General features: G+C 35.9%; 1 protein-coding gene across 2 annotated transcripts in view; it reads right to left on the reverse strand.

The window, feature by feature from the left end:
• Positions 1-13,509, reverse strand: part of LOC104891854 (glutaminyl-peptide cyclotransferase) — a 70,829-nt gene that overhangs the window by 24,539 nt on the left and 32,781 nt on the right. The gene's annotated exons all lie outside the window — the stretch shown is intronic.

A 13,509-nucleotide genomic window follows, 5' to 3' on the forward strand; every position in this document is an offset into this window, starting at 1 on the left:
TTTATTTCTTTAAATCCTAAAATATCAACCTCTTGATACAATAAGATTTCCCTCACTACTAACTCTAGTAGCGACCCCCAACACTTAACTCTAAGTGTTGACACTCTCTATAATGGTGAAATTACAGAAAGAAAACGACCCTCAATTGTGTGCTTCTTAGTTAAGCAATTTCGAGGACAATTACACTCGTATGTTCGTTACTTGAATCTGACTCAAACAGTGCTATACTCTGTGCGAAGGAAATAGTTTTCAGCTCTTAATATCTCCGATTTTTCTCTCTGAAAACGTGAGATCTAAAAGTGAATTATGAATCCCTTTTATAGGACTTGGTTTGGACGAAAATCCTTCAAAAATATCTTTATCTTTTAATCCTTAATTTAAGGGATAAAACTCTCTTTTTAGAAAAACAATCTTTATCTTTTTCTATCTTTATCTTTAATCTCAAAAAGATAAGTTTTTTCTTATTAGATTTTCTTTTCAACTACAATTCTGTTTTTATCAAAAAATATTTTCCAAATCCTTTTTGAAAACCAAATTACGTTGTTTACTAAAAATCTTTTCTAAAACACGTTTTCATAAAATTATTTTCATAAAACACGTTTGTAAAAATATTTTTCTAAAACCACGTTTTTTATAAAATTCTTTTTCTAAAACATTTTTTATGAAAATCTTTTTTTCTAAAACATTTTTTATGAAAATCTTTTATCTTATTTTATAAACTAATTTCCTTTTTATATAGACATATAATATTAATACAATTATTTATTTTCTTAACTCTAAGAAAATAATAATTATACTAATTTTATATTTCTATATTTAGCACATAGTATATCACCTAATTCAAGCCTATTACATTTTTACACAAAGTAACTATTCTAAGGAACATATAAACTTGACTTCAATCTTGATTCTTCTTTTCTTCAAAGTCTTCATTTATTAATTCCTTTCTTCATGCATCTGTTTCAACTGTTACATACTTTCATACTAAAATATATTATTAATTTTCATCATCAAAACATAATATGTGCATAAACCATAGCATGTACATGCACAACAAATTCCCCCTTTTTGATGATGACAAACCATAAATATAATATTGTTAGATAATCACATGTTCCCCCTCAAAGTATGCATCATTAATCACAACATAATATCATTCACATAAGTTTTCACAAGTAACTTTGTAACCAAGATCATTTCATTCAATAGTCTAAGTATTATACCCATCTTCCCCCTTTTGACATTATCAAAAAGGAGATTATCAACATGTTTAGCAAGTCAAAGTGAGATATAGTCAGTAAAATAATTCAAGTAGCTCAAGCAATAAATACTAAGGATGCTGGTGCATATCATAATCCAACTCACAATCCGAAGTCATTAAGCAAAAATATAATCCAACTCACAATCCGAATTTATGAAGCAAGAAATAATCATGAAAGATCATGGTTAGTAGCTAAGAATGTAAGATGGAGATAGGTAATGCAAGCTTAAAAATTTGAAATGGCAATTGGCTCAACAAGTGCTTAAACCCATTTTCATATTTTCAACTTCCGCAAATAAACATCATAAGACTTTCTTCACTATGGCACTATGTCTGCCACTGTGCCACTGAACAATCTATTGCCTTTCAAATATAACTAATCTTCGGATATACTGGAATTCAAAATGATGATCTTCAAACCTTTGATAATATTTTTTCCATCTATGAATTGAACTTTAAGATTTATCTAACACAAGTGTCTTACTCTTCTTTTCTTCCCTTTTTTTTTTTTTTTTTTTTTTTTTTAAGAGAGTCAGACCATACAATATTACTAGAGTCAATCAATAAGATATCAAAGGCGAAATAAGTTAATTCGAAACTCATTTTCTTCTAGATACATCTCATGGCACGCACTGTGCCATGCACAGTGTGAAACAGTACTTTCATTCTTGCTTTCAAGCATTAGTGTCTCTTCCAACCTTTTCATGTTCCCCCTTAACTAATGCGTCTTCTTCTTTCACTATCTTATTAGTATATATATGCTCCATATACCATGAATCAAGATTAAAAGCACTTTTGAACTTTGGATGAATATGTGAAGAAAAGAAGGATAATAATATATAGGAAATGAGGATAAGGTGGACATATGAAAGAAAGAAATAATGAGGCACAAATGTCAATTTCATGAATAGAAAATCAGAATATTGGGCTAAAGATCAAGCTTGCTATAAGAGAAAGAATTTGCATTTCATAGCTCAAAAATTCGGCAACTTAGGATCATATAGCTGATTAGTTCGGCAACTTAGGATCATGACATTAGGACAGCATCATTAGACCATTACGAGTCCTTTTATATCAAGTGAACCTTTACTCACAAAGCTTCACCAAGACATGCATCAATAACACTCTAATTAACATATTTAAAGGAGGACAATAGGCATAATATTCAACTAATTTCCAGAAATTAATCCCAAAACCACAAGTTATCTTGTAAAAGGTTCATGCATGACATTCAACATAATTACCTTGATCACATAATTACTTTTCAAACCACTTACCACCATCACATTCTCTATGGAGTGTGTTAAAGATTTGCCGACATTTCAAATACCAATTTATCCCTTTTTATTAGTGCCACATATAACACATCCTCCATGGTAGGCTACTAGTGAGAGGAATTGAGATTTATCACTAGTCATATGTCTTGAACAACCTTTGTCAAGATACTATAGGCTGCTTCCTCTCACATTTGCCTGCAAAAGAATCACTTGTTAGTTTTAGGAACCCAGATTTGTTTGGGTCCCTTTTTCTTACACTGAGCATCAAGTATGTCTTTCCTAACCCAGATTTGAGTAACACGTTTGATATTCTTTGCAATTCGATTTTTCTTTTTGTTGCAGTCGTCAATTAGATGACCATTATTTCCACAAAAATTGCAAATTAGATATTCAGGAAGGCCCGCATATTTTCTCTTTCGGAAGTCTCTCTCGTAGGTCCTTACACAGAGCCTGGCACTGTGCGGCTGATCAGTGTATCCTAATCCAGTTTTGTTCATGTTGTTTGTGGTGCTAGTTAAGTAGTTTAGAGCATTCATTCCGTTTGTCCATTTGTCATGCATCTTACGAGCAATGGAAAGTTGTGATTCTAAGAATTCGACTGAGGTATTTAGATCACTACTTCTTTTTCTGGAAATCTCTAAGTCTCTTTTAACCTTTTCAAGATCTTCTTTTAACTTAGCATCACTAGGCAGCATTGAAGGAACAACACTAGATTCCTTTCTTGAATTTTTAAGTTCAGTCAATTCGTTATTTAGTGTTTCAATCTGTTTTTCAAGACATGTTTTTTCAGTTTCACAAACAGTGGATGGCACTGTTCGATTTTTTATATTCATCAGCCAGGATTGTTTTTTCGTGTTTTATGTTTGTATCTCAAAGTCTTGCTCATCAATCCTTTTCAACAAGTGTTTTATTTTCTTTCAATAAATCCTTATACTCTAACTCTAATCCAGTCTTTGTTTGGTCAAATTTTTTATTTCCCTTTTCATGATATCAAAATTATCATTCATGTTTTGACAATCATCAATTACATTACCAAGTAGAGTGACAAGTTGACTTTTTGAAAGAAGATGAATTGAAGGTTTTAAGGAAATTAGGCTTACCTCACTGTCTTCTGCCTCTTCGAGAGGGTTCGAACTTTTAGCCATCAAACATAGATGTGAGTCGTCCTTGCACAGTGCCGTCTTCAGTGTTTTCTGTACAGCATTCAGACATAGTTTAGCCTCGTGGCACTGTGCCACGCTCTGATCTTCGTCAGAGTCCGAATCTCCCCAGACTGCAGCGATCATAGCTTTTTTAAATTCTTTCTTGGATTGCTCCCTTCTTTCTTTAGGCTTCTCATCATGCCATAAGGGACACTCCTTTATCCTGTGATCGTACTCACCACACTTGAAAGAACCAGAATTAGTAGCACTTTTCTTAAAGTTAGAGGTAGTGCTCTTACCTTTGAAATTTTCATCTTTTTCTAGGATTGTTGTTTTTGTTCTTTTTGAGAAAATTTTTAAATCTCCTTGTAAGAAAATCAATATCATCATCACTATCACTACTGTTTTCAATTTCCAATTCAGTTCTCAAGGCTATACCTTTACTTTTTGGTTCATTAGTTTTAGAATCTAAGACAAGTTCATGAGTCATTAATGATCCAATAAGTTGTTCTAGTGAAAGTTTAGTCAAGATAGCGGTTATTTTTGGGAGCCATCGATTTGTTAAACTTCTTAACACCTTTCTCACTAAATCTTCAGAAGTATATGTTTTGCCTAGAGAACGTAATTCATTAGTGATTAGTGTAAATCTAGTGAACATCTCTTTAATAGATTCGTCCTTATTCATAGCAAACAATTCATATTGTTGGACAAGCAAATCTATTCTAGATTGTTTTACCTCATTCGTACCTTCGTGGGCCAATTCCAGCGTGTCCCATATTTCTTTTGCTGTAGTACAAGCCGAGATCCTTGAGTATTCATTAGGTCCAATTCCATATTGGAGAATACTCATAGCTTTGAAGTTTTTTTCGGCTTTTGCATAGTCAACTGAGTTGTAATCATCTTCGTCCTTGTCAATCAAGTTTCCTTCAGCATTCTTGACTTGGATTAGTATAGATCCTATTCTTATGATTCTCCAACACTCATAGTCTGAGCCTTGAATGTAGATCCTCATTCTTGCTTTCCACCATCCGTAATCTTCTCCATTGAAAATTGGACACTTGGAGTGTCTGCCTCGAGAGTCATCTTGCATATTCATGATTTCTATTCTCTAGATGTTAGTCTTACGAGAATAGCCTGCTCTGATACCACTTGTTGGAACACAAGGTGACACTCAAGAAGGGGGGGTTGAATTGAGTGACGAAATTTGATCGATTTTCGCAAAACTTTTGTTATCGCACAGTGCCAGACACTGTGTGAAACGCTCGAAAATTTTGTTTTGAGTTTTTGCGAAAATTAAAACTAAAACTATATTAAATCAATACTCAAACTCAAGATATAACGTGGTTCAATCTCACCTCTGAGATCTACGTCCACAAGAAACAAAAACTCTTTTATTTCTTTAAATCCTAAAATATCAACCTCTTGATACAATAAGATTTCCCTCACTACTAACTCTAGTAGCGACCCCCACACTTAACTCTAAGTGTTGACACTCTCTATAATGGTGAAATTACAGAAAGAAAACGACCCTCAATTGTGTGCTTCTTAGTCAAGCAATTTCGAGGACAATTACACTCGTATGTTCGTTACTTGAATCTGACTCAAACAGTGCTATACTCTGTGCGAAGGAAATAGTTTTCAGCTCTTAATATCTCCGATTTTTCTCTCTGAAAACGTGAGATCTAAAAGTGAATTATGAATCCCTTTTATAGGACTTGGTTTGGACGAAAATCCTTCAAAAATATCTTTATCTTTTAATCCTTAATTTAAGGGATAAAACTCTCTTTTTAGAAAAACAACTTTATCTTTTTCTATCTTTATCTTTAATCTCAAAAAGATAAGTTTTTTCTTATTAGATTTTCTTTTCAACTACAATTCTGTTTTTATCAAAAAATATTTTCCAAATCCTTTTTGAAAACCAAATTACGTTGTTTACTAAAATCTTTTCTAAACACGTTTTCATAAAATTATTTTCATAAAACACGTTTGTAAAAATATTTTTCTAAAACCACGTTTTTTATAAAATTCTTTTTCTAAAACATTTTTTATGAAAATCTTTTTCTAAACATTTTTATAATTTTTATTTATTTATAAACTAATTTCCTTTTTATATAGACATATAATATTAATACAATTATTTATTTTCTTAACTCTAAGAAAATAATAATTATACTAATTTTATATTTCTATATTTAGCACATAGTATATCACCTAATTCAAGCCTATTACATTTTTACACAAAGTAACTATTCTAAGGAACATATAAACTTGACTTCAATCTTGATTCTTCTTTTCTTCAAAGTCTTCATTTATTAATTCCTTTCTTCATGCATCTGTTTCAACTGTTACATACTTTCATACTAAAATATATTATATTAATTTTCATCATCAAAACATAATATGTGCATAAACCATAGCATGTACATGCACAACACAAGCCTTTCATCAACTAATGTCAATCCTTCCCCAGAATAAGAAAAATCCATTGTCTGAAGTGCCTCAACCTACTGAAATCAATAGAGAATTAGTCAAAAGAAGCCAAAACACAGAGTTGAGTTTATATTTTCTCACCGATGAAAACTTTCTAGCTTTATATAAAAGTGTACAAATTAAAGTTCTTACAAAATAAATAAGGGTTTATCAAGATTTATATATATTTTACGAAATGATTTCAAATTGTTGTAGTTTGGAAATACATCTTTCAAGGTCTGTCACTCGCAGAGTCGTAGTCCAAGAAAGATAACCCTTTTGTTGGCGAAAAAATATTTACTCATGTGTAGTGATGGCTAGAGGTGAAAGTTATTCGGATAAAATCCAAAATTCAATCCATTCCAATTCGAATTAGTAATTCGGATCGGATTTGAAATGTGTTCGGATTGGATTCGGATTAAGTTTTTTGAAAATTTGGATTTTTGGATCGGATTGGATTGAGGGTAATTGGATCCAAAAATCCAATATAACCAAATAGACATATGCCTTGTATTATGTATCTTGATTGGGCTTAAGTGCTTAACTAATTTTTTTCTAAAAAGAAGGATAGTCCATAGCCTAGTACTTCCACCCTTCCCCTATAATCCTAACAACCCTTAATTCCTCATTTCCTAAATCTACTAGGCTACCGTTGTGCTTGATTTATTTCATCGAGAAACTAGAGTTTTTGAAAAATCGGATTTTTGGATCGGATCCAAATTAGAGTATGAAAATTCGGATTGGATTGGATCGGATTCAAACTCTAATTGGTTTGGATTCGGATTGGAAATTAAAATTTCAAAATTTTGTTCGAATCGGATTGGATTAGGCCCTAATCCAAACCGTACACCGAACTTTCACCCCTAGTGATGGCCACTGGTAGTGATGGCTACTGGTGCGGGCTGGACCATGGGCCGTAGTGGGCTGGGCTTCACGGCCCAGGACCGGACCGTGAAATTCATGGGTTGGGCAGGCTGGTCTGTGGGCTGAAAAATCTTGGCCCACACCGGTCTGTTACCAGTTTTCACGGTTCGTGGATCTGGTGGGCTGGACCGGGCTGATGGGCCGGAATAAGAAATTTTTTTCAAAATTATTTAATCATTGAAATTATTCATTATTGTTACATAAAATCTTTAAAATGAATTAAAAATATATACAAATCTTAATATTAATGAATAATTTCATTATTTTTAAATTTAATTGAATTATAATATATGCAATTTGATTCGAATATATACAATTTGATTAAAATATACACAATTTGGTTCAATATTTACTTGGATTAGGCTGGTCTGGGTCATGGGTTGGGTTGGACTGGTTTCATGGTCCGGACTGGGCGGTTTTAGTAGTGCGCTTTAGTGAGCTGGGCTCAAGAAATCTGGCCCACGACCCACCCACCAATTTCACGGTTTGAGCTGGGCTGGACCAGGCTTTTTGCTGGCCCGACCCACACGGCCCACGAGGTGGGCTGGGCTGGATGGGCTGGATTGGCCCGCACTGCTGGCCATCTTTAGCCACTGGTGTGGGCTGGACGGGCCGGACGGGCTGAGATTTCACGGCCCAGGACCGGACCGTGAAATTCATGGGTTGGATGGGCTGGTCCGCGGGATGAAAAGTCTTGGCCCACACCGGGCTGTTACCGATTTTCATGGTTCGAGAAGCGGTTCTGGCCGTTCGTGGGTCTAGTGGGCTGGACCGGGCTGGTGGGCCGGCATGAAATTTTTATTTCAAAATTATTTAATCATTGAAATTATTCATTATTGTTATATTAAATCTTTAAAATGAATAAAAATATATACAATTATTAAAATTAATGAATAATTTCATTATTTTAAAATTTGACTGAATTATAATATATGCAAGTTGATTAAAATATATACAATTTGATTAAAATATACACAATTTGGTTCAGTAATAACTTGGACTGGGCTGGTCTGGTTCATGGGTTGGGCTGGACCGGTTTCGTAGTCCGGGCTGAGGGGTTTTAGTAGCGGGCTTTGGTGGGCTGGGCTCAAGAAATCTGGCCCACCCACCAATTTCACGATTCGAGCTGGGTTGGATCGGACGTTTTGCGAGCCCTGCCCACGAGGTGGGCTAGGTTGGATGGGCTGGATTGGCCCGCACTGTTGGCCATCTCTACTCACGTGTTGTATCATCATATTAACTACATCAGTCATTGAACGCACAAGTTATAAGGCAGTTTTAAAATATTCCTATAAACAATATGATTAAAAAATTCTAAATCACAAAGTAATATTCACACCATAATTTTAAGAAAAACATACTAAAATCATAAAATTTAGGAAAAATTGTGAAATAGTACCTTTTATAGCACTGACTTTGTGAACTAGTACCTTTATTGTTTTTTTTTGTCAACTAGTACCTTTAAGTTGTGAAAGCTTTTATTTGCAGTACCTTTACTAAATTTTTCGGGCAAAACAGTCAACATTCCGACGTTGACTCCTGATTTCCCACCAAATTGTGCGCGTGAGTTACACATCTAATGTTTGAACCCCTCTCTCCCACTCGCCTAAATATTACTCCCATTTAACTCAATCTCTTTCCCCAAAAACAGAAACCTTGACCACTATACTCAAAACTCTCCCATTCTTACCCTAAATTTCACCTTGTCAAAGAGAATTCAACTCTTGGGAATTGAATTCCAATTTCAGTCTTCTTCAATTTCAAAGGTATGTTAATTAATTCCTTTTCGTTTTATTTTCGGAAAATTAGGGCTAATTTTTTGTTTTTTTAATCTTATAGAAGAATGTCTTCTTCAAAGTCTGGATCTTCCTCAGCCAAACGTACTAGGAAGTGTGGATGTGGAGTCCAGTTGCTGAAAAAAGATCATGGATTGTTGATAATCCAGGGAGGAAATTTATAGCATGCAAATTTTATGACAAGGAGAGTGGGACAGGGACAGGGATGTGAGCTTTTTGATTGGGTGGACCAAGGTTCGACTGAATGGCAGAAGGACACCATCAATCAATTGGTGTTGGAGAAGCAAATTCTGAAATCTCAGAATACACTACTGAAGAGGGAAATTAGTAGGCATCAGGAGGATAAAGTGATGATGATTAGTGAAATTGAAGAGCTAAGGTCAGGGGGTATGAATGATGGACCTAAGCATGGTATTAGGGTGGCTCCAAAATCTAAGGCATTTGTAATTGTTGTTGTTATACTAGTTATTTCACTCTTTTGTATGAAGTATTAGATGAAGATTGACATTCTACTTAGTTTTTACCATGTTAGTGTTTGATGTTGTAGGTGTTGCTTTGTATGTGGCAGTAGAAAAAAGTCCACAAATTTTCACTACTTTGTTGTATGTGGCAGTAGAAACAAGCCTAAGAATGATCAATGAAAATGGTTTTTGAACATTCTCCATAAAAGCATTGTTGTAAGATTTCAGTTGTTGAACTTTGTATTGCAATTAGTAAATAAGAAGCACACATGATTGTTCAAAAAGATTTCATTTATGCATTCTAATAAGAACAATGAGGATCAACAGTCATTACAATCATGGGACCATTACAATGCAAAAAAAAAACATACTAATTGTTCAACATAATGAGTTTAGAGCAAACAAAAAAAAACCAATTGAAACATCTCAGATTTGTGCACTTCCATCAAGGTTGTGAGAGAGTGGTCCTTCTGTTTCAGGGACTTGTTGGCTCTCCTGATCCTCTGCTACTTGTGCACCCCTCTTAGGCTGCTTCTTCTTCATCCTGAAAGAACCGGTTTTGGCAGGCCTTCCAGTCTTCTTAGGTGGGGGTGGGGGTGCAGGATCATTAGTGCATTTCTTCTTGTTATGGCCATAGTTCCTACAGTTGGAGCACTGGACTGGTTTTCTTTTCTTCACAACCAGTTGTGAAACTTTCTCAGGCTCCCCTTCCCCTGCCTCCTTCACTCTCTTCTTCTTAGAAGGCCTTCCAGGTAGCTTCCTAAATGGGGGTGGCTCTGGTCTGACATGAGGTGTCTTCTCCCACTGCCTCATCCCAGGCATAGGGTTGAATGTAGGAGCATAGGTGAGCCTAAATGCCTCTTGCTGTAGGCTTGATGGACATAGTCCTCTGGATCAGCCCTATTTCTCATGATGCACCTAAAGGCATGGCAACATGGAATGCCACTAACATCCCATCTAAAGCAACCACAAGTTCTCTCCTTAAGATCCACCACATATATATCATCACCATTCTTAACCTCAAACTTGTCAACATGGGACTTAGTCTCAAAACAGTTCCTTGCAATGTGTTGTGCACTTCTAGTTGCTTCAAAGCAGCAGGCATGATCTTACCTTCATACTTCTCCAATCCATCCCTTTTTTCACAACACCTCTTCATTACATATCGTCTTATCCACTCCATCATAGTTAGGATAGGTTGTGCTCTTGCATCCCTAATCACATTATTGAATGACTCACAACAATTATTGAGGATCATGGCTGACTTGGTCTTGGTTGAAAAGGCATGTATGCTCCAATGCTTGGGTGGGATCTTGCTCAAATAATTAAATGCATCCTTGGATAGCATCTTGATTGACTCCATTTGAGCCTCAAACACTTCCTGCACAAATGTAACAAACACCACACCCACATCAGACCTTATGAACATCAAATGCACATACCTAATTAGGAAAAGATCCACTACCCTAAATATACCTTACTGGAAGCCCTAGCTGCTTTCCAAAAGCATAGCCTAAATGCCTCTCCTGGATGGGCCAATTTAAAATTGGCCCATATATGCCTACAGCAATACCTGACTTCAGCATCAGGAATGACCTTTGAGAAGGCATTAAGCAAACCCTACATCAAGTAGTATAAGTTAGTGAAGTATACACAGTAGAAGAACAAAATAAAAAGATTTGAAGATGTACACTCACCTTCTGCCTATGTGACATGAAAGCCAGATCATCCTTCTCATGCAACCAGGTTACATGCTCTGTAACAGAGCCAAGATCTTTCACCAAGAGCTCCAGAAACCACTGCCAAGTGTCCTTATTCTCTGCCTCCACTATAGCCCAGGCCACTGGGAACAAATTGTTGTTCCCATCCTTACCCACAGCAGCCAAACAAATCCCTGGAAAAGTCCCTCTCAAATGACATCCATCTACACCCAAAATATGCCTACACCCTTGTATGAATCCCTCTTTGCAAGGTTGTAAACAGATGTACAACCTCTCAAACATAACAGGTGGCCTCTCTACGTTACTTACACAAACATAAGCAGAAGAACCAGGGTTGTACTTTTGGATAGCAGCTGCATAATCCCAAACCTTATGGTATTGGTCAGCTGCACTTCCATGTATGTGCTCCAAAGTCATTTGCCTAGCATAATATGCTTTATAGTACTGCACATCAACCCCTAGTTCCCTTTGAATTCTAAGTATGAAAGCTTGAATACTCATTTTAGGATCATCCCTAAATGCATCTATAAAGTGCTCAGCTATAAAAGCACAAGTTGCTTTACTGTTAGCATTCTGAAAACCACAAGCATGCTTTAGCCTTAAACTCCTAATCTGAAATGTCTCCTCACCCCTCATTTTTCTTGCATGAATTTTAAAAGTACACTTTCTTTTTAATGTACAAGTGCACATCACTCTCTTAGAAGCTTTCCATTCACAGTTACATCTATACTTGCAATACAAAGTGATTCTATCCTTGTTATTATGCAAAAAGTAATAATCATACCCATGTTTCACAGCATGATACCTGATTGCTTTCCTCAGAACATTGTTTGAAGGAAACTTCAAGCCAAGCTTTAACTCCACTGGTTTCTTGAAATCAACCTCTGGGTTGAATGTTCCATAGTCATCAGCTTCTTCATCACTTCCTCTCAAGCTCCCTCCTCTGCTGAGTCTTCATTTAAATCATCATCAGTTGGGATAATGAACTGCTCCTCCCCTTCTGGTTCAGGTCTTCCCACCTGGGATGGCTGCTCAGTTGTTGCTCTTTGCTGCTCACTAGCTTCACCAATTACACCATCATCATGCCTAATATTTTCTGTATTTATCCTCTGGGATACATTTTCAGAAAACAGATCTGGGCTTGGTCTATCCTCATCAACTTTCTCAGTATACAGAACATCATCTTCTGTATTGTCTTTGCTTTTTGAAGACTTTGAGGCCCCCCCACCTGCTATATTCCTTCTGACTTGAAGTTTAGGTCTTCTAGGTTTTTTTTGGGCTTTATGTGAGGGTTCAGCAATGGGCCCATTAACTCCAACTAGGATATCATTCTCATCCCAACCAAAGTCCATTTCCAAACTATATCCTTCTTGGTGGCCCAAAGTGTCAGCAACATCCATGTCCATATCCCTCCTATCCACCACAAAACTTGGGTCATCAGCACTGTCATCATCATCACTTTCATCTCCTTCCCCACCATCCCCACCATCTGCATTATTCCCTGAGTCTCATTTTCATCACTACCATGGTACTCATCATCACCATTCCCCTGATCCTCATCTCCACTACTATCATCATCATCAGGCCAATGTTCAACCCAAATTGTGACCATATTATTCTGATCCCTTGTCTCCAATAATTCAGCAAGGCAAGCATCATTCTTGTATTGTTTAAGCCCTTTGTCTAAACTTAACCCCTTCCTCCTATACCAAATGACACCCACATTTGGGAACCCCAAATCATTCCTTATGATATGTGAGATTGTCCGGTAACAAATATTCTCTTCCCTTTCCTTAATATATATTGAAACCCCATCACCATCATATATCAGTTTGTTACCCCTTTTAGTTTCCACAAAAAACCCCCATACCAAATTTTCAAGTTAGCAGGCCTACCAAGGTTAGGTCTTTGTCTAATAGACTCCAATTTTGTCCTCATTCTGTGACAAATTAAGTATTTTCATAATTTAATAAACATCAAATATAGTATTTGCACATCATAAATTTAGGGCATTAAGATAATACACAAAGTTCAGTTTTTTTATACTACATTGTTTAATTATTCATCAACACACTAATCAATGTAATTTACCTAGTTAAATAAAGAATGAATTACAGATAAAGATGCACAAAAGGGAAAAAAAGTACCTTTGTTTAGATTCGCTGTTTTTGTGGTCCACAAAGACCAAATGCAGTAACTTTTCACAGAAGGACGATGACTCAGCTTACCAGAACAATCCAAAGGGAGAAAGAGACAGAGAGGAGAGAGAATGTGATAAGAGAGAGAGAATTTACTGAAAATGAATAGAGGTTGGTGAGAAAGTAAAGATGGGAGATGAAAGAGTGGGAAATTGGGGGAAAATGGAGTTAAAAGAGGAGAGTGAGAACACGCTCCTTCAGAAGCAAAAAAAAGGCCAACTTTGGTGGGAAATCAGGAGTCAACGTCGGAATGTTGACTG

Source organism: Beta vulgaris, chromosome 4 (genome assembly GCF_026745355.1).
Source record: "Beta vulgaris subsp. vulgaris cultivar EL10 chromosome 4, EL10.2, whole genome shotgun sequence".
NCBI classification, from domain to species: domain Eukaryota; kingdom Viridiplantae; phylum Streptophyta; class Magnoliopsida; order Caryophyllales; family Amaranthaceae; genus Beta; species Beta vulgaris.